This window comes from Sus scrofa, unplaced genomic scaffold, assembly GCF_000003025.6.
Source record: "Sus scrofa isolate TJ Tabasco breed Duroc unplaced genomic scaffold, Sscrofa11.1 Contig988, whole genome shotgun sequence".
NCBI classification, from domain to species: Eukaryota; Metazoa; Chordata; class Mammalia; order Artiodactyla; family Suidae; genus Sus; species Sus scrofa.
In genome coordinates, this window is record NW_018085366.1 from 1 (window position 1) to 24896 (window position 24896).

Here is a 24896-nt window from a genome sequence, read left to right on the forward strand (position 1 = left end):
TTTCCGTTTCCTCCTAATCAGACTTATCCATTACTTTTCTGAGAGCCTTTGTACTTTTTGCCTGTGCAAATAATTTAGCACGTATGGTTAAGTCGTTGCGGGGTAGATTCTAATTATATTATGCAATGTTGTTTTTTCAAATAGATAAAATGGTGTTACTTTTGCTTGCATATATAGTTTCACATTTAAACTTATGATACAGAGATCAGGAAGCACGCAATTAATTCTGTCAATCAGATTCATCATTTGCTTGCCTTGAGCGACACGGAGATATCCACTTACGGTATTAGGTTCTGTGTAGAGACAAAGATTGTGAAGCTAAGTTTAGGCAACATTGAAAGAATGCAGGAAATAGGGAGATCACTTTAATATCCATTTAAATTAAACACACAAGGCTTGGAACAAATTAAGTAATTTTTCTCAAGTGGAGAGAAATTGAGGTTCAATGACTGGTTTTGATCCTAGTCTAATGTGTTTGTATCATACAGTTTTTCCCCCTCATTAATCTTTCTATTCTGCAAGAATATGACACTGTGCTAGTAGAGCATTTAAGTTAGATGAGCTAGAGCATCTGTGGTAAACTCTCATGGATGTTGATGTGAGACTCAGTTAGGAAAGTAACCTTTCCTCAAGGAGAAAATTAGATTTAATTACTATTACTCTTACTATTACACTTACATTTTTCAAGCGACATATTATTCCACAGTGGATATCAGGCTAACTAAATTATGGAAGTCCTGATTAGCTTATAGAAGTTCAGTGTCTGAAAGGATTTATTGTAATTTAATGTAAATTCCAAGTATATACCATTAATTGTGAGAAATAAAAGGGAGGTTAAGTATTGAAATTTTGGTTCAATTTGCAACCCAAATGCAAAGACTGGAAAGAGAATAAAAGTAAGTGTAAGCAAGAAAACAAACAATGATGAGCATAACCTGTAATTTTCTCCTGAGTCCATTACTATTGTGTATTTTGTTCTTGGATAATTGAAGATAGCAAAGTCTTAATGTATTTTCTAGCCCTATTAATTATAGATGGTACTAAGTTAAGAGCAGACTTAGCACAGAACTTATACTCTCTGTGAACCTTTTTTTGTGGGATGTGAGCTGTTTCTGAAGGCAACTCTAAAAAGGTATTATGTGGACCATAAGAACGTCGACACTATTCTTTATCAAATTAAACATGTTTTTATGTGAGTCATTATTGTCGTTCAGACTGGGAAGTGAAAATTATCCAAAGACTCCTCCTTTCTTTACATTTCAAGAATTGTAATGTGATAGAGGAGAAAATATTACCTTTTCTTTTACTTTTAAAGTCCAACAATGTATCCAAAGTTCCAAATCCATCCAGATTATAATTATTAATAAGGATTACAATTATTAAACAAAGCCGTCTTTTAGAGATAGGTTTTAGATCATGGAAAAATACCAAAGTTTTATTCATCATCACATTTTCCCATAAAAATATAAACATTATACCATGATATAGGACAATGAAAACATTTATTTTATGAAATTCCACTACATACACATATTAGTACAATCCCTCAAAATTTCTGTAAATTCCATGTAGATTTATGTCAAAAGCCTAACTCACCTCCAATGTCATATTTCTTTCCATTGGGATTGAGACAATGATGAAATAAATCTTTCATGAATGAATGAGAAATGAGTAAGCCTTTTTTTGTCACCTTTAAAATCCTTTAATTTGTGCCTTCTCACTCCTGTGTATCATGATAAAGAGGTAGATAGGCTTAAGTAACTTAGAGCCATTACTCAAGATAATGATATTGATGTCATGATTAGACGCCAGAAAAGGTAGGGTGGTTATATTGTTTGCATCCACAAAGTGTTTGCATATAAGAATTATTACATAAATCGATCTCTGTGATCTAGGGATTACTTGCCTCAGTAAAAACGAAAGTTAGATAACCTTATTATTGCCTCCATCACATTAATTTTTTCTATGACTTCCAGGTCCTTTTTGATTTAGTAGATTTGTGATCAACTCTCATCAGCTTCTTCAGTGCCTCCTTCATGTCTTTATTCCTTAAAGTGTAAATGAGAGGGTTGAGACTTGGTGTGATGATGGTGTAAAAGAGGGTGAGAAACTTACCCTGATCTTTGGAGGCACTGTTACCTGGTTGTAGGTATAGGTAGATAATAGCTCCGTAGAAGATAGACACCACGGTGAGATGAGATCCACAGGTATTGATTGCTTTCCGCTGGCCTGCCGTTGACTTCATTCTCAGCACAGCTTTGGCAATGTAGCCATAGGATATAAGAATAAGGATGAGTGGTGTAAGGACAATGGCAATGCCTAAAGCAAAAACAGACAATTCAACTGCTGTGGTGTCTATACAAGCTATCTTGAGCATAGCTGGCAACTCACACAAGAAATGATCCAGAAGGTTGTTTCCACATCTAGGCAGATTCAGAGTGAGTGTACACAGTACAACAGAATTGGCCAAACTAATGCTCCAGACCATGATAATCATCTTGAGACATAAATGTGGGTTCATGATTACCAAATAATGGAGGGGCTTACAAATAGCTGTGAAACGATCGTAGGACATAACAGCTAGGAGAAGGCACTCGATGGAGCCCAACCACATATAAACATAGAGCTGAATGACACAGCCCCATAGCTGATGGTCTTATGAGGCCCCCACAAGTTAACCAGCATCTGAGGGACGATGCTGGTTGTGAAACATAGGTCTAGGAAAGATAAATTCCGGAGGAAGAAGTACATTGGTGTGTGGAGGTGGGAGTCCAGGAGAGACGCAAGAATGATGGCTGTGTTACCGACCAGTGTGATCAAGTAGAAGGTGGCGACAACTCCTGACAGGCCATCTCCAGTTTGGGATGGTCAGAGAAGCCCAGCAGAATGAAATCATGCAGAGAAGTAGAGTTTCTTTGGCCATAGTCCTTCAGTGCCCAAATCCTAAACTGATTTTGGGGTTGGAGAAGGAGAGGGAGGAGAGGGTAGGAGGAAGAGTAGGTGGAGGAAGAGGAGGAGGAGGAGAAGAAGGAGAAGGAATGTGTCAACATAGAGTAAAAATTTGATGAGATACAGAAGTAAACAAGGTAGAGAATTTATACAAATAATTGAAAAAATTAATGGTACAAGTAAAAATTATGGCCAAGTAAGTCTGGTATTTGTAGGTTCTTTTAAAGTAATAAATTTAATATTATATTTTTATCTAGATGACCTTACCTCTTAAATTCAGACCTAGCTCTTAAACTTAGGGTCTGAATTTTCTCATATGTCAGTCTGGAAGTTTGGACTAGAACTTTTTCTAAAATAGTGTGATTGTGTGATTATCCATAAAACTCAGCTACTTGATGTGGGAATATTATTCTTTAACTGAGTTAGTGAATTCACTTATTACATCTAATTATTTGGCTTTTGTTGGAATGAAGGATTAGTCCTCTTTTCCATTAGTTATTTACCAATTTGATTTACACCTTTGACTTTCTGATATATTATGTAGTAGATCTGGCATGATTCCTTGGTACCTTTATCTTTCTCAACTCAGTACCTAGTTTATCACCCAAACTGGTACATTTGAATTCAAACATATTTGTTAACCATCCTCTCACTTAAAAATATGTCCTCCATCACTATGCTAATCCAAAAAAGTACCATTCTGGTGAGTGTTGTTGATAATGAGGAAGACTCTACATGTGTATAGGGAGGGCATAAATGGGAAATATCTGTACCTTTCTCTCAATTTTGTTGTAAACCTGAAACAGCTCTACAAATAAAGTTGAATAAAAAGATAGAAAACTTAGAGAAAAATATATGAATGAAAATTAAATTTAAATATCAAACTGGTGACACTTTCTCTCTGTATAGTACCAAAGTTGTGCTTACTGTTTGTTATACCATTTCAATCTATTTCCTGAATATTATGAAGAAATTGCTTCAAACTATGGCCATGATTCATAAGTGGATACATTTATAAGACTAAGTGGTATGGCTGAGACAGTTGTTTTGAGAGAGCCGTTTGGTGATTTCCTCAGAACTAGCTTCCCAAGAATTATTTGAGTCTAGGTTCTGCCATTGACCAAGTTGGATAGTTAGAAAAAATTAACTTTCTGAAATGTATTACAAGCTTTTATACACCATTAGAATTATATATTGTCTGAGCAGGGGGTGAATTAATAATTAATGATTACTTATTTTGATAGGCATATGTTTTATGTAACCTCTGAATAAGACAGAACTTCAGTTAAAATTATATGAATGCAAAAATGAAAATTCTTTTAAAATTAAAGACAATACCATACAATTAATTTCTTAACTATTTCAATTATTATTGTAGCCTCGAAAGATTAATTTGGGAAGGGAAAATACCCATCTATTAAAAATCTCCCATAGGAAATCTCCCCGTAATTTTCATGCTCATTGTGAGATTTAGAAATGGATCAAAAATGTGAATTCTTTCTAGCTCTTCAGTCTTCATGAATAAAATATTACATTTCAAGCCTTCATTTTCAATTTAATCTACATTTCTCTCTTTTTAAAAATGCTGAATCAAGGAGTTCCCGTTGTGGCTCAGCTTGTTAAAAATCTGACTGATATCCATGAGGATGTGGGTTTGATCCCTGGTCTTGCTCAGTGGGTTAAGGAAGAATCTGGCATTGCTGCAGGCTGTGGCATGGGTCACAGATGTGGCTTGGATCTCGCATTGCTGTGGTTGTGATGTAGACTGCAACTCTGATTTGACCCCTAGCCTGGGAACTTCCATATACCTCAGGTGCAGCCAAAAAAAAAACAAATCCAGATGATTTCTCTGAAATTTCACTAGAGAAAGAAAAGAAAAAAAAAAAAAGGAGAAATAAAAAGAAAAAAAAGGAAAAAAATGCTGAATCAAAATGTCTGAAATCACAAATCAATAAATAACATTAGGATTATAACTTTTAAAAATGTAAATCACTATGCCATATACGTGAAACATGTAATATTGTACACCAGCGATACCTCAAAAAAGTAATAGCATCATGCCCTCTACTTACAATAGAGAATAAATTTTTTTTTGTCTTTTTGCCATTTTCTTGGGCCGCTCCCATGGCTTATGGAGGTTCCCAGGCTAGGGGTCGAATCGGAGCTGTAGCCACTGGCCTACGCCAGAGCCACAGCAACGCGGGATCTGAGCCGCATCTGCGACCTACACCACAGTTCACGGCAACGCCGGATCGTTAACCCACTGAGCAAGGGCAGGGACCGAACCCGCAACCTCATGGTTCCTAGTCGGATTCGTTAACCACTGAGCCACGACGGGAACTCCAAGAGAATAAATTTAATCTTTCCTCCATAATGGAGATAAAGAGAATTTCTCTTCAGAGGTTTACAATATTTATTTGTTCTAAACGTCCTGAAAGTCAGCAGGATCCTTAGTCTTTGTAGTTCCAAATTCTCTTTCTTTTACGTCCCACAAATTGTTTTACCAACTTAGACACACTATTTTCCAAGAGATATTAAAGAGTAACATTACTGTGATCCAGAGAGCGTTTCCCTGATGTTGTACTTTTTGACCCGTGTGGAGCCCACTCTGTGGAAACCAGATCCTGGTTAAGCATTTGCTCTCCGGGGCTGCAGCTTTCTCCTTTTTTTTTCCTGCAGCACCACTGCGAGTTCTGTTTTTTTCCTGATGTGTGTTAAAATATAGATTCTCGACTGGACTCCTCCTTCTTGAACATGTGACTTCGAGGAAGGGGAGGAAACGTGTCAGAAATTCTTACTACTTGTTCTGACTTTAAATCAGCTTGCAAATAGTCTTGGTCCCAGTGAAATATTGAAAAGCAACCATTAATTCAAAATAAGAATAAAACAAATTTCCCAATGTTGCCTGAAAACCCAGACCTCAAGAAAGGTTTCAAAGCCATCCAGACTACATCCCATTGATTTCAGTAGAGTGCCACAGAAAAAAAGCCTGTAAATGAAACAGCTGGAGAATTAGAAGATATTCTGATATTTCACTAAGAGAAATTTAATAGATGCAAAAGTTATTCACTGACAGAAAAGCATAAGATAGGGAATGAGGAAAATGTCTTTTAGACATTTTTCTCTAGTAGTGAATATGTTACAAATAAACTTTTCTGTTAGAGTGTGCATTTCCAATACTCAAATTATAGTATGTGTTATTTCTATAAAATAATCCTACCATTGATAGTACATATTGATTTGGAAAAAAGTTGCTGGAGCGTATCATTTAAAAAGTTACTGGAGCGTATAAAAAAGATATCTGATGCCTGAGGTTGAATAGTAATTTTATGAAAGATATTCAATCTGCAAATCCCTAAATAATAAGTTGAGGATCATAAGATTTAGACTTTTATACAGTCCTAATGTGGCTTTGTCTTGATGACTGTGATTAGTAATTCAAACACTTCAGTATCTGTAACAACTAATTCTGTTTGTGTCTTAGAGGTCAGTGTTTAAACCCCCCAGTTTTAGAGTGAGTAGTACTCAGAAGAGTTTTATGAGTTGGCTTATGGTCCCAAGACTCCCTTGAGTTAAAATTACATTCCACCAATAATTAATAAAATACAGAAGCACAAATTGATTGCCTTATGATATGTACATGTTTAAATGTTGCAAGTCTCATCTCTGAGTCATAAAACAATTTTAACTATCTGCTTCAGTATGGTAATAATTTTTGTATTCTATATTTGAAACATAGTGTGGTGTAAAGTAGATGGAGCCAGACTTTCTGAACTGAGATCCTGTGGTTTCAGTTATCAGCCGTGTGAACTTGGGAAAATTATTTAACTTTTTGGAGCATCAGATTTCTTATCTATAAGAGAGGGATAATAATACATACTTTAAGCAGTTAGTATGAGGATTAAATAAATTTAATATACATAAAACAGTATAATACTGGTTAACACATAGTAAGCATTCAAACAAGTGTTAGCTATTACTATTTCAATCAATTCAAGAGGTGTGTATGCTGTAAAAATAATCATTTTTATCACTTTTGGTAGAGCTCATACTGATATTTGACAAGATATATGGTAAACACCTCTCCTCTTTTTTTTTTTTTTTTTTTTTTGGCAGCACACTTGGCATGTGGAAGTTCCCAGGCCAGGGATTGAACCTGCGCCATAGCAGTAATTAGAGCCACAGCAGTGACAATGCCTGATCCTTAACCCGTTGAGCCACCAGGAACTCCAACATTTTCCCTTTTTCAACCATACTTTTAGAACTGTATACGTATAGTGTAAATATTATTTATTTATTTATAAAGATAGTAAGAAACTTAAATCAATGACATTTTTTGGTCTAGCAAAATTCTAAACATATGGAAACTTGACAATATCCACTTTGATTTAAAGATCTCAATTTCATTCTTGTATTTTTTCTATTTGCCTTTAGTTTTCTATAGCTTTCTTTTTTCTTTTTAAAAATTTCTTTAAAGTTGGAATTGAATTTTATAATTTAAGTCCAATTGTGAAAAATATTTATTTTTTGTTTAAGAAATTAAAAAACAAAAATGTATATAAATTTTCGTGTATGTATATTTGCTTTAATTACATTACTGCACTGTGATTCCCTAGTCCCTTGATCCTTATTCTATAAGTATATTCCATGGGTTGGCTCTCTGGAAACATTACAGAGCAATCATCTAGATTCTTTAATTTTTGGAAAATTTCCCAGTGTTTTTCCAGGGATGGGTAAATTCAGATTGTGAAGCAGGTGATTTTGCCCTAGACATACAATATAATGTCTTTTTGAACCCTTTGACTAAATCAAGAGGTGTTCTTCTATTTCCTTTTTATTTACCTTTTTTTTTTCTTGCTTGCTTTAGTCCTTAACTTTTAGGAGACATTTACAGCGAATTATTAGCAGCACCTCATTGTTTGGCTGCATTTCACAATAACTGGAGTATTTGGAAATTTTAGAAAGATAGAGTCTGAGGCTCCTATGCCCTCACCAGGGATTCTAGTATTCTCTGTTTATGCTGCCCCATTGGACACTATCATATAGTTACAAGGCTTTAAATGCTACCTACATTTTGATGGCTTTCAAATTTGTATTCCCAGTCTTCTCCATTGAGCATCAAACTGGTAGTTCCAACTGCCAAACTTCATTCATTTTTGGATGTTTAGCAAAAATATTGATCTAAACATGGCAAAAATAAAACTCTCGATTCCCATTGTGCCAAATCTGCTCTCTCTTCATTCTTCCTAAGCATAGTAAATGGGACAAATATCTACCTATTACTGGCCAGAAACCTAAGGTCATCCTTAATTACTCCCTTGCCCTCACCTTGAAAATTTTACCTATTTCAAGGTTTACCTCTTCTCTCCTTATTTACGGCTACTGCCAACAATGAGCCATTCTCTACCCCCGACATCATCCAATGGCCTCCAAACTTGTTTCCCTCCTCTAACTTTATTCCTTTTCAATCCATTTTCCATTTGACAGCTAAAAGTGTTCTTAAAATTTTTATTTTTTTCCATTTACTTTTTTGAAATCTTTTAAGAATCTTTACACACTTAGAATAAGATTCAGACTCCTTATCATGACCTAGCCCCTTTTATCCGACCAAACTTCTTCCATTCTCTTCACCCCTGTGTCTCTCTAGGAATGCAAGCATTTAAAAGGTTTTTGCACTGTCCCACTTACCAGTAACATTGTCCCAAGTTGTGTTCTTTATTTTCACTTTGTTTCTCAGCTATCATCTATTCAATGAGAGCTTCCTTGATTTTCTAATCTAAACTAAGATCCTCTCCACCCCAGTCTTCTCTATCATGTTTTCATATTTTTTCTTTAATAGCCCTTACTATACATTTTGCTTTTTAAAAATGTATTGTCTTAGTCTCTTTGGGCTGCTATAACAAAAATATTGTGACTGGGGACTTAAACCAACAATTATTATTATTATTATTATTATTATTATTATTATTATTTTGTCTTTTGTCTTTTAAGGGCCACACCTGTGGCATATGGAGGTTCCCAGGCTAGGGGTCTAATTGGAGCTACAGCTGCTGGCCTATGTCACAGCCACAGCAAAGCCAGATCTGAGCCTCATCTGCAATCTAAAGCTCACGTCAATGCTGGATCCTTAACCCACTGAGTGAGGCCAGGAATCGAACCCACAACCTCATGGTTCCTAATCGGATTCATTTCTGCTGTGCCACGACTTGGGAAACTCCCAACAATTATTTCTTATAATTTTAGAAGCTGGGAAAGCCAAGATCAAGATGCTGGCAGATTTGGTGTCTGGTGATGGTCTACTTTCCTAGTTTATAGATGCAGTCTTATTGTTGTGTCCTCTCTGGGCAGAAGGGGCAAGCGAGCTCTGTGGAGTCTTTTAGAAGAGCACTATTTCCATTCTTGAGGGCTCTGTCCTTATGACCTAGTCACCTCCTGAAGGCTTACCTCCTAGTACTATCACACTGAATCACATTCATCTGCTTTTATGAATCCAAAAAGATATTATTGTGATTTTGTCAAAGAGTGTTCTGCCTAAGTTTTCCTTTAGGAATTTTTTAGTATCTGGTCTTACATTTAGGTCTTTTATCCATTATGAGTTTATTTTTGTATATGGTGTTAGAGAATTTTTTTGCCACACCCATAGCCTGTGGAAATTTCTTGGCTAGGGCACGGCTGCCATCTATATCACAGCTGTGGCAACACTGGATCCTTAACCCACTGTGCCAGGGCAGGAACTCCTCAGAATGTCCTAATTTCCTTCTTTTACACATAGCTCTTCAGTATTCTTAGCACCACTTTCTGAAGAAACTGTCTTTTCTCCATTGTATGTTCTTGTCTCCTCTGTTGTGGATGAATTGACCATAGTGTGTGGGTTTATTTCTGGGGTCTCCTGTTCCATGGATCCATGTGTCTGTTTTTGTGCCAGTACTATACTGTTTTGATTACTGTAGCTTTGTAGTGTAGTCTGAAATCAGCGACGATGATTCCTCCAGCTGTCTTCTTTTTTTCTCAAGATTGTTTTGGCTATTCAGAGTCTTTCGTGTTTCCATACAGATTTCATTTTTTTTAATCGTTATTTTTTAAATTAATTAATTTATTTTTAGTCTTTTGTCCTTTTAGGGCCACACTCATAGCATATGGAGGTTCCCAGGCTAGGGGTCTGATCGGAGCTGTTGCTGCTGGCCTACACCAGAGCCACAGCAAAACGGGATCTGAGCCGCATCTGCGACCTACACCACAATTCACGGCAACACCAGATCCTTAACCTACTAAATGAGGCCAGGGATCGAACCCGCAACCTCATGGTTCCTAGTCAGATTCAATGGGAACTCCCCATACAGATTTTAAAATTATTTGTTCTGGTTCTGTGAAAAATGTCATTGATATTTTGAATAGAGATTTCATTGAATCTTTTGATTGCTTTGGGTAGTATGGTCATTTTAATAATATTTTTTCTTCTAATCCAAGAACCTGTTATATCTTTCCATCTATTTTTTTTGTCTTCATTTTCTTTCATTATTGTCTTGTAGTTTTCCAAGTACAGGTCTTTTTCCTCTTCAGGTGGTTTGTTCCTAGGTATTTTATTCTTTTCAATGTGATGGTAAGTGAGATTGTTTCCTTAATTTCTCTTTCTGCTCTTTCATTGTTAGTTTATAGAAATGTAAGGGATTTATGTGTATTAATTTTGTTTCCTATAACTTTACTAAATTCATCAATGAGCTCAAGTAGTTTTCTTGTGGTATCTTTAGGATTTTCTATACATGATATCATGTCATCTGCAAATAGTGACTGCTTTACTTCTTCCTTTATGGTTTGGATTCCTCTTATTTCTTTTTCTTTTCTGATTGCTGTGGCTAGAACTTCCAAAACTATATTGAATAAAAGTGGCAAGAGTGGACATCCTTATTTGGTTTCTGATCTTAGAGGAAATGCTTTCATGTTTTTCATCATCAAGTATGATTTTAGCTGTGGGTTTGTTATATATGGGCTTTATTATGTTGAGGTATGTTCCCTCTATGTCCTCTTTTATAGAGAGTTTTTTTTTTAAATCATAAATGGATGTTGAATTTTATCAGAAGTTTTTCTGCATCTATTGAGATGATCATATGTTTGTTTTCAATTTGTTTATATGGTATATATCACACTGATTGATTTATAGATATTGAAAAATCCTTGCATCCCTGAGATAAATTCTACTTGAACATAGTGTATGTGAATCCAACATAATGTATTGTTGGATTCAACTTGCTAGTGTTTTGTTTGTTGGTGAAAAATTTATTGTCATTTTAGTATGAGCTCATGATTACGCTGAATGCATTTCTGTGAAGAGTTTTTCCTTGTGACTATTACACCAATTTAACCAGGAAAGCTCCTTGAAGGGCATTAACTGCAACCCTGGGATTTATCCTCCCAATGGCCCCAGTCAAGAAAAGAAAGTCATATTACTCTTTTTGTTCCTGTAAAAGCCCCATTTGCTCTGGAGTAAGGGGTGCATCCCCTGATACCTTAAATGCCCTAAAGAGTTCCCATGTTCTGCTAAAAGGAAATCTTTTGGATAAACCTAGGCTCTCTCTTCTGTGGCAATGATAATCATAATTATTTTCAGACTACTTTTGATAGATTATGTACATTAGCAAAGATGGACTATGAGGGCAATTAGGTTAATGTTCTTAGGTCACATGACAACCAGAGAGCTTCATATTAGTTTGTACATGATGAGGGCATAGACAGGAAGAGAATGATAGAGAAGGTGGACAAACACAGGGAGGTCAGTATTGAAAGAAGTTGATGGAGCACTAAACCAGATTTACTATAAAGGAACGAATAGGACAAGACTTAGAAAAATGTCTATTAGTAACAATGGGGGTGAGAAGAAAGTGCCAAGCCATCTGCTTTCCCAGTAATGACTTAATGGAAGAAAGAAAATATTTTATTCCATGGTTTATAAAGTCTACCTTTGATAGGGTCTTCATTTACCTCTTTTCCACTAAGAAGAAAATCAAACCACAAACCTTTGAAGTTTTATCTTCCTGAATTCTGTATTTTTTCTGTCCCTTACCTCTTATCCCTTTTTACTTTTAGAAAAATTCTGAAAGACAGGTAATAAAAGTACCACAAAGCTGCTACTTCCTTTTAATTAATATAATATGAAATTAAGGCAGCTTTATAAGGGAGGAAAACTATGTCTGCATCAGAAAAAGTACCCATAGCATTTGAATTCAAATATCTTATGATGTATTAATCCTTATTCTAGGAGAATTTAAAAATCCATTAGAATTTTTCTGTCATACCTTGAAAAGCTGATAGTCATTGACAATACCAATAACATCAAATGGTATATAGATACCTCTATGCCTGCCTAAATCAGTCTTAGCCAACTTCAATGTTCCTGGGTCTCCAGCTTGTAACTCAACCAATCAGACACCTCTGGTTTTTTTAAGCCAGTAAAAAAAGTCCCTCAAAAGATTGGAGGTGAATCTGTTTGGGTTGAATTTGTCTTTTGTCCTATTCAATTAGAGAATGTGAGAGGAGCAGAAGTGGCAGGGCAAAGCTGTTTGGGAATATTTAAATGGTGGATTACTGTGACTTGCAGCAATAACTATATAATAAAAGTGTTTATTTTTTCTATGAAAGATGGATAATGCACAGAGAAAATAAGCAACTGAAAATCAAACTATTAGTAAACATTTGAATTTCTTAACTTTATTATTATTAATATTATTTTTACAAAAGAACCACCACAAGATGACCTTGTATTTGGATTTTATGTGATATTCATGTCATTGTCCCTTATTTATTTATTTATTTATTTATTTTTTTGCTTTTTAGGGCAGCACCATGGTGTGTGGAAGTTCCCAGGCTAGGGGTCAAATCAGAGCTACAGCTGCTGACCTACGTCATAGCCACAACAATCCCAGATCTGAGCCGCATCTGTGACCTACACCACAGCTCACAGCAATGCCAGATCCTTAACCCACTGAGCAGGGCCAGGGATAAAATCCTGTTCCTTATGGATACTAGCTGGGTTCTTTTCCACTGAGCCACAACAGGGAACTCCCATGTCTTTGTCTGTTAAAAATTAGTGGATTTTCTATTCAGATTCTCTCATTTCAAATCGTAGACCTAAAGACATATGATGTAATTGTAAATTATGGCTTAGAATTTAATTTCTTAGCTCTTATTCTAAGAAATTTTGTGGAAACTACCTTTTAGCCTTATTTTCCAGATCTCATAACCTTGTGATATATGTACTTTCAAGTACCACAATCAGAGTTCCTCCTGTCTTTCCTGATCCAAACACTTTCCCTTTCTTGCTCCTTCCTAAACCTTTTCTTTGACTGTCCCTTTTTTTTTTTTTGTCTTCCAAAAAAAGTTGTCTTCTCATTTATGTTTGGAAGCATTTTATCACTGAATTCTCCAATCTATTTCACTTCTCAGTTAATTAATCAAGACTATCAGTTGTTTTTGTTTCTTTGTTTCCATAAAGGCCACTTGAGTATGTGGCTTTACCACCTCAGCACTTCATTCCTCCTTTACCTTCTGGGTGCCATTGTGTGGACATTGTCCAGTGGACCACTTCTGTGAAGTTTCAGCACTGCTGTGATTATCATGCGTTGATACTCATGCAATGAGATTCATATTAGCTCATTATTGTGAATATTAATAAGTTGGTGTGTGCATGCATGTGCCTTTATACTTGTATTTCATGTTATTTTTGTCTGAGAATAAGCTGACAACATAAATAAATAAGAATATTTCATCCTTTCTATAAACATATTCAACTGAAATTGACTTTTTCATTCAACATCGACATTTTTTTTTTTTTTTGTCTTTTTACCATTTTTTGGGCTGCTCCCGCGGCATATGGAGTTTCCCAGGCTAGGTCTAATTGGAGCTGTAGCTGCCAGCCTATGCCAGAGCCACAGCAATGCAGGATCCGAGCCCGTCTGCAACCTACACCACAGCTCATGGCAACGCCGGATCGTTAACCCACTCAGCAAGGGCAGGGATCGATTCCGCAACCTCATGGTTCCTAGTCGGATTCGTTAACCACTGCGCCACGACGGGAACTCCAACATCGACATTTTAAAGTTACTACTGAATTGTTTTTCATCTCATGGTAAATTCTCTCAGCTTTGTGTAAGATGATTAAAACTGGAGATATTTCTTTCTGTGTAATCACAAAATTGGAAATAATCTGAACATTAGGGAAAGGAGGACAAAGATTTTCTTTTTGTAAAAAAAGTTTTTTTTTAAAATGAAAAAATATGGGATATCTTTAATCATTTATCCAAATGCTAACTTATGGATGCACAAAGGAACTCATTAGCTTGAGAAGTTATTGATTGTATCTACAACAGGGCAAATGTCTGAATGAAACTTCAAAACAAAACCATAAAAATCCTACCGTCATATTGCAGTATTTGGAAATGGCATAGATTTTTTTCCCCAATCAGTTTTCAGGGGTTTGACAATGAGTGGGGCATCCTTCAGTTTATGTGCTTCTTTCCTCAGGTATTGGAAAAAAATGAATGATGAAGGAAAAAAATGCAAGTTCTCAAGATTACTTTGTTCTACTGGGTTTTTCTAATTGGCCTCACCTTGAGTTAGTTCTCTTTGTAGTTATTTTGATGTTCTACTTGATGACATTGATAGGCAACCTGTTCATCATTATCTTGTCATACTTGGACTCCCATCTCCACACTCCCATGTACTTCTTCCTCTCAAACCTGTCTTTTCTGGATCTCTGCTATACCACCAGCTCCATCCCCCAGTTGCTGGTCAACCTCTGGGGCCCAGAGAAAAACATTTCTTATGTCGGGTGCATGATTCAACTCTATTTTGTTCTTGCATTGGGAACTGCTGAGTGTATGCCACTGGTGGTGATGTCCTATGACCGTTATGCAGCTGTATGTAGACCCTTGCATTACACTGTCCTCATGCACCCTCGTTTCTGCTATCTGTTGGCTGTGGCTTCTTGGGCAAGTGGCTTTACCACCTCAGCACTTCACTCCTCATTTACCTCCTGGGTACCCCTGTGTGGACATCGTCAGGTGGATCATTTCTTCTGTGAAGTTGCAGCACTGCTGCGACTGTCTTGTGTTGATACCCGTGCTAATGAGCTGACCCTCATGGTCATGAGCTCCATTTTTGTGATCATACCACTTATTCTCATTCTCAGCTCCTATGGTGTGATTGCCCATGCTGTGCTGAGGATGCAGTCAACAGCTGGACTTCAGAAAGTCTTTGGGTCATGTGGAGCCCATCTTCTGGTTGTATCCCTGTTTTTCATTCCAGTCATGTGCATATATCTCCAGCCCCCAACAAGAGGTTCTCAAGATCAAGGAAAGTTCATTGCCCTCTTTTATACTGTTGTCACACCTAGCCTCAACCCTCTAATCTATACCTTGAGAAACAAAGATGTAAAGGGGGCAGTTAAAAGATTAATGAGGTGGGAGAGGGAGATGTGATGGATCACCTGTTTAGCAGCTTTTGTTTGAAGAGTATTATCTGTCTTGGAGGGTTCTTCTGGTCCTTTGAGACTTTTTTTTTTTTGGTCTTTCCTATGGCCGCACCTGCAGCACATGGAGATTCCCAGGCTAGGGGTCCAAATGGAGCTGCAGTTGCCAGCCTACACCAGAGCCACAGCAACGTGGGATCCAAACCGTGTCTGCGACCCACACCACAGCTCACGGCGATGCCAGATCCTTAACCCACTGAGCAAGGCCAGGGATCAAATCCGCAACCTCATGGTTCCTAGTCAGATTTGTTAACCACTGAGTCACATTGGGAACTCTGAGACTTATTTTTGATCTATAACCCAGCAAGTTTAGAAGAAAAGTTCTGCTCCAAATTTGTTGTTCTTTTAAATAAAAGAATTAACCAATTGGTTAACCAATTAACCAATTGGTTAATTCTGGACTATTATCTAGAGATAAACTTTTTGATGTGTACCACTTTAATCTATTCAATATTTAGTGTCTATAGAGATTAGGCAGTGGGTTTTAAAATTAATACGCTAATTTATAGAGCAAATATTAGTATCTATAGAAAGAGAGGGGCATACAGCAAAGACTTCGGCTAATGGAGTTTTTGGTCATTAATAGCCATTACATTTACCTAAATGGTAAAAATTATTTGGCTGAAACACACTTTTTCCAAGATACTATATTACATGAGTGTTTTGTTCTGTGGGTCTATATATATATATTATAAAGAATTGCCTGTTCTAAATGGTTCATTCATTCATCCATTCCTTTATTTATCTACTTATTCATTCGTTCATTCATTCAATTCATTGGCTAAATATCTTCAAGATTGTTGGCTTGGTAACATAGATGAATTTTTCCTGAATAGAACTCACTTTCTAGTGGTGGAAATGACAGTGTTAAGATAGAAAATGAAGTATCTGTATAGGACTTAGTTTCCAATGGGCACAATGCTAATAAATTAATGTATCTTTAAAAAAATCTAAAACAAAAGAAGTTTGGCCAAAACCTTGAAAATAAATACCAGATGGTAATTTCTGCAGGAAGGTAATCTCATTACATGAAATAAAACCAAACAAACAGAACAAGTTTAATTTCCTTTAGTTGAGTTAGTTAATGACGATATCGTTTAAATTTAAGGTACCTTAAAGCTTTTCTTTTTAAATATCATTAGTCTTTGCTGTGTAGCATGAGCTTTTTTTTTTTAATGTAAAACAGAAAATTGGACCATATTTTTTAAAGTTACCATTCCTTATGGTAGATAATGACCAAAAAAATCACAGCTATGAGAGATTCTCAATTAATACAGCAGATATAGGCTTCTCTTCTCCCTCAACTTTTTCAAGGTAGTTAGAAGTATATGGATAGTGGGAACAATTTCTAACATTGTGATTTATAGACTGCTAATTCATGAGAACTTGTAAACTGGGAACAATCATGTTAAATAATGTTAGAGGATCAAATATCTGAAGCAGTTAATACCAGGCTCTGAAAACAACTTGATTCATCTAATGGATGTCTTAAAAACTTACCCATTTTTATACATGGATGTCTTCTTCTTATTGAATTCTAAGTGGCATTTACATATTCTTGACTCAAGTCCTATGTCAGATAAATGTTTTATAAATATCTTCTTCCAGTCTGTGGTATGCTTTTATTTTCTAATAGTGTCTTTCAAAGAGCAAGTTTTTTTTTTTTTTTTTTTTTTTTTTTTTTTGTCTTTTGTCTTTTTTGTTGCTGTTGTTGTTGCTATTTCTTGGGCCGCTCCCGCGGCATATGGAGGTCCCCAGGCTAGGGGTTGAATCGGAGCTGTAGCCACCGGCCTACGCCAGAGCCACAGCAACGCAGGATCCGAGCCGCGTCTGCAACCTACACCACAGCTCACGGCAACGCCGGATTGTTAACCCACTGAGGAAGAGCAGGGACCGAACCTGCAACCTCATGGTTCCTAGTCGGATTCTTTAACCACTGCGCCACGACGGGAACTCCAAAGAGCAAGTTTTAACTTTAATGAAATATGCATTGTTTCTACAAAAAAGCATGCTGGCATTTTGATTGTGGTTGCATCGAATTTGTATACCAATTTGGAAAGAGCTGACATCTTGGTGATATTGAGTCTTCTGATTTAGGAACCCAGTATATATCTCTATTTATTTACATCTTTTTAGTTTCTCTCAGAAGGATTGATGTTTTTATTATACAGATTTTGTACATATTTGGCAAAATTCATCCCTAAGTATTTAATGTTTTCGAATGCCATTGTGAATGACATAGAAGTACAATTGATCTTTGTATATTGACCTTGTATCCTGTGACTGCTAAATATGCATTTTATTTCTGGTAGACTTTTAATAGATTTTTAAAGATTTTCTGAGTACATGATCATGTCATTCATAAATAAGGACTTTTATTTCTCTCTCTCCAACTGTTATTTCTTTTATATTGCTATGTTACTCTGTTGCACTGGCTGTGATTTCCAGCTTAATGTTGAATGGAAGAACTGGGAGCCAAAATGCTTGCCCTAATCTTAAGGGGAAAGTATTGTCTTTTACTAATAAGTATATTAGCTATGCTTTATCTGTGTCCTCTACCAGGTTTAGGAAGTTGCATTTTTTTCTTGCTTTTCTGAGGTTTATCATGCAAGGGTATGAAAATTCTGTCCAACACTTTTTCTGCATTTTGTGAGATGATCTGATAGCTTTTCTTCTTTATTCAATTAATACAGTAAATTTCATTGGTTAATTTTCGTAAGTTAAAATAACCTTGTCTCCTGAGGGAAAAAAACCTCTTGATATAATATATTGTTCTTTTAAGGCCATTCTGGACTTCATTTGCTAATCTTTTTTTGGTAAGAGTTTTAGTGTCTATAATCATGAGCAATATTAAACAGTATTTTTCTTTTCTTGTGATGTATGTGTCTAGTTTCTGTACCAACTTAATGCTGGATTTATTACATGACTTGGGTAATATTCCCTTCTCTATTTTCTGAAAGAGTTTGTTTAGCATTGGTATTACTTCTTCTTAAATGTTCAATATAATACTCTTGTGGATATATAAGTCCATAGTTCTTTTTGTGGGACCATTTTAGATTAAAACTTCAATTACTTTCATTGTTATAAAAGTATTAAGATTTTTCTGTTTCTTTAAGAATCTGTTTTGATTATTTGTATCTTTCAAAGAATCTACTGATTTCACCTTTGTCATCAACTTTATTATTCATAATATTCCATTATTGTCCTCTTAATGTTTGTAGGATTCCTACTGACCTCCATTTTATTTCTGATCTAGTAGTTTATATCTCCCACACTTTTGTGTGAATCAGTCTAGATAGAGATTTGTCAGTTTCATATTTTATTTTCAATAACTTTGTATTTCACAGATCTACTTTTATATTTACCATTCCCTTTCCTTTGCTAAATTTTAGTTTAACATCATCTTCCTTTTTTAGCCTTTTAAGGTAAAAGCTTCTGTCATTGATATTAGATCATTTCCCTTTGTTTAAAATAAGCATTTAAATCTATACATTTTTCTTTAAGCACTGATTTAGCTGCATCTCACATATTTTGACATTTTCTATTTTAATTTTCACTTTGTTTCAAAGACTTTTTTTTTTTTGTCTTTTTGCTATTTCTTTGGGGCCGCTCCCACGGCATATGGAGGGTCCCAGGCTAGGGGTCGAATCGGAACTGTAGCCACCGGCCTACGCCAGAGTCACAGCAACGTGGGATCCGAGCCGCGTCTGCAACCTACACCACAGCTCACGGCAACGCTGGATCGTTAACCCACTGAGCAAGAGCAGGGACCGAACCCGCAACCTCATGGTTCCTAGTCGGATTCGTTAACCACTGCGCCACGACGGAACTCCTCAAAGACTTTCTAATTTCCTTTGTGATTTCTTTGACTGAAGGGAGTGGCACAGTTGGTGTTATCATAAAAGAATGACAAAAAACAGATATGAGAGAATAAAGATTCTAGTAAAAGTGATAATTTCTTATAAATCTATAAATATTTGACTATTGTACATCATTTCTATTTTCTATGTAGCTTTTCTGTTGTTCACACAAGTTTAAAGAGTTTGTTTTTTCTGAGGTTTTTTTCTTTCTCCCTTATCTGAGTTACAGTTCTCTGTCTTTTCATTTTTATAGGTTTTTGGTGTGGTGCCCTTTTTGCAGATAATACAGTTTTTTTGTTTGTTTGTTTTTTTGTCTTTTTGCCATTTCTTGGGCCACTCCCGCGGCATATGGAGGTTCCCAGGCCAGGGGTCCAATCGGAGCCGCAACTGCCAGCCTATGCCAGAGCCACAGCAATGCGGGATCCAAGCCGCATCTACAACCTACACCACAGCTCATGGCAACGCCGGATCGTTAACCCACTGAGCAAGGGCAGGGACTGAACCCGCAACCTCATGGTTCCTAGTCGGATTCGTTAACCACCGCGCCACGATGGGAACTCCGATAATACAGTTTTAACTTCTCTTATTTCTGTGTCTGCCTCCCTTGTGGCTGAAGTTGGTCCAGGGGCTTGCTCTCGGCTTCCTGATGGGAGGGATAGGTGCCTGCCCACTGGTGGATAGGGCTGCGCACCAGCTGGATAGGGCTTTGTCCCTGGGTGAGATTAGACGTGGCTGTGTGCCTGGGCTCTTTAGGCAGCCTGTTTACTGATGGGTGGGCTGTGATCCCACTTGGATTGTTGTTTGGCCTGGGGCTTCTCGGCGCTGATGGGCGGGGTCAGGTTTTCCCAAAATGGCCACCACCAGAGAAACACATGCTGATGGATATTCCCAAGAGCTTTGCTTCCAATGTCCTTCCCCACAATGAGCCACAGTCACCCCTGTTTTCCCGGGAGATCCTCCAAGAACTGCAGTCAGGTCTGACCCATATTCCTATGGAGCCTTTGCTTTGCCCTGGGACCCAGTGCACATGAAAGTCTGTGTGAGTTTTTCAAGAACAGGGTCTCCATTTCCCCCAGTCCCATGGAGCTCCTGCACACAGGCCCCACTGGCCTTCAATGCCAGATGCTCCAGGGGCTCTTTCTCCCAGTGCCTGATCCCTAGGCCTGGGGATTTGATGTGGGGCTCAGAACTCTCACTCCTGTAGGTGAGTCTCTGTGATACAGTTACTTTCCAGTCTGTGGGCTTCCCACCTGGGAGGTGTGGGGTTGTTTATATCATGTAATCGCCCCTCCTACTTCTTGATGTGGCCTCCTATTTGTCTTCTGGAGTAGGATATCTTTTTGAAAGTTTCCAGTCCATTTGGTTGAAGGTTGTTCAGCATTGGGTTTTAATTTTGTTGTTTTTAGGAGAGAAGTTGAACTCCAGTCCTTCTATTTGGCCATCTTAATCTCATCTGCAAAATAACTTTTCTTGAAGTGTTTGATTCAAATATTCCATTCCTTGGGTTGTCGTTGGATCATCCTGGGCAATGATTAGTCTCCTTGCTTGCAGCTGGCTGCTGTAGCTGCAGGTAGATGACATGACGTGTGGAGTTGTATCCCCAACCCCAGGGGTGGGAGCCAGGCTGCCAGGGAAAACTAAAGAATTTGTCTTGAGAATGGAAAATTCTAGTGTACAGTAAAGGCAAGTTTGTAACACGTGCAGGTCATTGTAATCTCCAGAACTAGAAGGCCTTATTGATCAATGGGTGATTTATAGTCTTGGAAGAAGGCATGGGGGACAAACAGCTTAGGAATACTATGCTATTGTATATTCCTTGTGATAAGCAACTCATTACTTGCCCCAATAAGGGCCTTTTTGATTTGTCAGTACCAGAACCATCTTTATTATATTACATCTGGGAATATATATATATGTATATATATGTATATATATATATGTATATATATAATACATATATATGTATATATATATTATATAGACTTAAAAAATAATTCTCAAAATAGACACAACCTTCTTAAGCTTTATTTTCACAGACATCCTTGTTTCTCAAGGTATTGGTGAAGGTGGCAATTACACAGAAGAGAGTAAGGAACTTGCCCTAGTTTTAGCAATAAAATTTTGTTTGCTGGAGAGATATTTATACCTATAATCTGATACATTGCTGTCTGTCTGTCTGTCTGTCTGTCTGTCTATCTGTCTATCAATCATCATCATCATCCCATCATCACCTAACTTGGGGTAGCATAGGAGAAATACATGATCAGGAAATACAGATGTTGAAGGTTTTCTTTTCTCCAGCTCCTGAGTTAGTTAAAAACCTACAGGCTTATGTATCTACACTAGTACTATATTGAACATTTAAGAAGAAGTAATACCAATGCTAAACAAGGTTAAGGTCAAGTTATCACATGCAATGTACCTATGAGAGATGAGAGAATGAGACCCAATGATAAGGGTTGTGAAGACAAAAGCCTTAAGGGTCATAGTGTCTACACAGTAGTGCAGCATCTGGACCTTGGGTCCAATATGACCATTACCAAATTTGTAAGTACATGATGCCATTTAGTACAAGGTTTTCCAGACTGCAGCTTACTTGTCATATGTCTTGACAGCCAGGTGAATACATTTCACCTTTTCCAGTGCTTGATGGCAAACCTAGATAGGTTATGACCTTTATCTGCACCCCAGATACGACTATATAACATTGAGTGAATGGAGCCTATGGTAAGACACACTTCTAGTAATGAAAAGGTGACTCCCTGACACAACATTGGTTTGAGGAACTGAAAATTTAGAGTTGAAAGCAAGAAAATATTTATATTTCCCAGGAGAGGAAACAGATAAAATGTGAGGGAAATCATGAAAAGAATTAGCTCTAGAGCAGAATAGTCAGAGAAACCTACCAAAATACAGATTTCTAAAGATCTGATATTGTTCCTTTTCTTTTCTCATAGCCTTGTTTTACCTCTTGGGAAGATAGTGAGTGTTGGTGAAAAGGACATGATTGACAACTCCAAAATGAAATGCTCTTAGGGGAGAAGTGCACATTTGAGTAGAAGTCTTAGCAATGAGACATTAAACAGATATGATATTGGAGATGCACACATTTTTGGGGATGATTATTATGGGTCTTGACTGTGAATACTTACTAACGTTGTATGTCTTTTTATTTTGTCAGGTATACGAAAGTGATTTCCAAAATCTGAGTATGTACAAGGGGAAGTAAGCTCAATATTTTTCCTTCTTTCCTTTCTGTAATTGGGGGAGTTTCAAATCTTTCATTTTTCCACTCATATTTAACCCAAGAGATGTTTCCCTACATGCCACTGACATTCTGACTTTTATCTTTGGATCAGGGAAAACCAAGATCACTTTAAACAAATGATTAATTCTTGTAAACTGCCCTTGTGGGATCTAGTCAACCTGTGAACCCAATAAGCTTCTAAATGACCAAGCAATACCTTAGAATACAAATGATAGGGTTATTTTTGATATATCCTTATAATTTGATCTATTCTTTCAAATCTTATGTATTAACATTTATCTCGATTAGATGAGAATGAACAGCTTCTTCTGGCATTTTGATAACCTAGGCCCTGTTCTACCCCAACCTCAGTGGTATCATCATATTATAAGTCACTGGTGTGTTCTCACTCTTGAAGTGTTTATTTTTTCCTAATAGCTTATGAAGATGAAAAGAATGGGAAAATAAATAAATCATATTTAATAATAAACAAATACCAGTGTCTAGAACTCTACTCCACTTGAAGCTCTGTCCATGATAATTTAATAGTTTATAATCTATTCTAATTCACACTCTTCTCAAATAAAATACTCAATTTACCAGAATCCTACAGAGATTAATTAATGTCATTTCTCCCTTTTAATCCTCCACGCATAATTTGTGCCTTATGGTCTATGATAATCTGACAAAATGTTTTGCATTGGTTTCATATCACTGAGAATGAGTATGGACTCTGAAAATTACCTAAAATCAGCATATATATTTCTTTTTCTTTTTTTTAAGCACTGTGGAAAATGTTTATATCTTTTTCTTATTGAATGCTTACAACAGTCAAGACCACAGAAACATAAAGACTGTTTTCTGGTACTTCTCTTAAACAGAAAGCAAAATACCCAAATGCTCTCTTAAAATCATACTTTTAAAAATGATATCACTTATATGTGCAATCTAAAGTATGGCACAAATGAACTTATTAAAAAAACTGAAACAGACTCGGAGACTTAGAGAACAGACTTGTGGTGGCCCAGGGGATGGGCTAGGAGTTTGGGATTAGTAGATGCAAACTATTACATTTAGAGTGGATAAGTGATGAGGTCCTACTGTGTAGCACAGGGAACTAAATTATAAATCAACTATAATATAATCTCATTATAAAATATAATTTTCAAACTCAGATTTTCTTTCTATAGATGGACTATATTAACCAGAAACAATATAAAAATTTAAAAATATTCATTAATTTATAAACTCATCATATAATTTTTTTTGTTACAGCAACAAGTCAATTATTGGATATAGTCTTAATTTCATTTTTTATATACTATAGCAAAACTCTTGATAAGACAGCAAGGGAAATTATTCATAAAATATTTTGGAAATTTTAAATAGTTACGTTAAGTTTTCAGAGTTTTGGTGGTTACCTTCTGGGTTATAGTTTGAATGGTCTTCAAAGATTATTTTCAATATTTTGCAGGGCTAAATGTGGCCTTGAATTTTAGAGATGTTAGGCAGAGACAATTAACTCTAATTAATAGTAAAAATGTACAATTTAGTTTTTAATGTATCCCATTTTTCAAATGTCTCATGCTTCTCTACTCTCCCACTTAACACCACCCCTAACAAGTTATTCCTCAAATGTGGCCCTTAGCATGATGAGGAATTGGGGAAGAAATTTTAGGACAACCTGTTCCCTTCCCTACAAAGACAGCTTGGAGCATGTTCATCAGTGAAGGTTGGTCTATGGAGTCATTGTTTTCTTTGGGCAACAGTGTATCATGTTGAAGGTATTCCTGAGACCCTGTTGTAACCAGGACAACTCCTTGAAGGGCATTACTTACCACTTTGGGATTTACCCTCCCAATGGCCCCAGTCAAGGAAAGCATGTCCCATTATTCTTTTGTTTCCATAAAACTCCATTTGCTCTAGGAGAAGGGGTCTGTCCCCCGAGACACTAAATGCTCTAATGCTCTTCCAGCTAAAACCAGGTCTTTTAGTAGACTCAGAATTCTCTGTTGTGTAGCATGATAACCATAGTAATTTTCGGACTCTGCTTTCCTAGTGTGATGTGGTAGGTTAGACTCTATGGTACATCCAGCCATCCCTTTATGTTGGTGATGTGAAAGAGATGAAAGCCAGAGATCAGGTTGGTCCCTACATAAAGCGACATCGATTGGGCAAATAGAGGGAGTATGATCAGACACAGAAAGGACAGAAGTGAAAGGAGTTGTAGTTGTTTGAGTGTTACTCAAGTGGTAATTTAAGAGTATTAAAGGAGTAACATAAGAGTAAAGTAAGCTGATTAGTGATATGGGGATGGGAA

At 36.6% G+C, this 24896-nt stretch overlaps 2 pseudogenes; one reads left to right on the forward strand and one right to left on the reverse strand.

Moving 5' to 3' along the window:
- Window positions 1–1936: 1936 nt before the first annotated feature.
- Window positions 1937–13559, reverse strand: LOC100522084 (annotated as a pseudogene).
- Window positions 13560–14476: 917 nt separating this feature from the next.
- On the forward strand, window positions 14477–15444 carry LOC100156214 (annotated as a pseudogene).
- Window positions 15445–24896: the final 9452 nt, after the last annotated feature.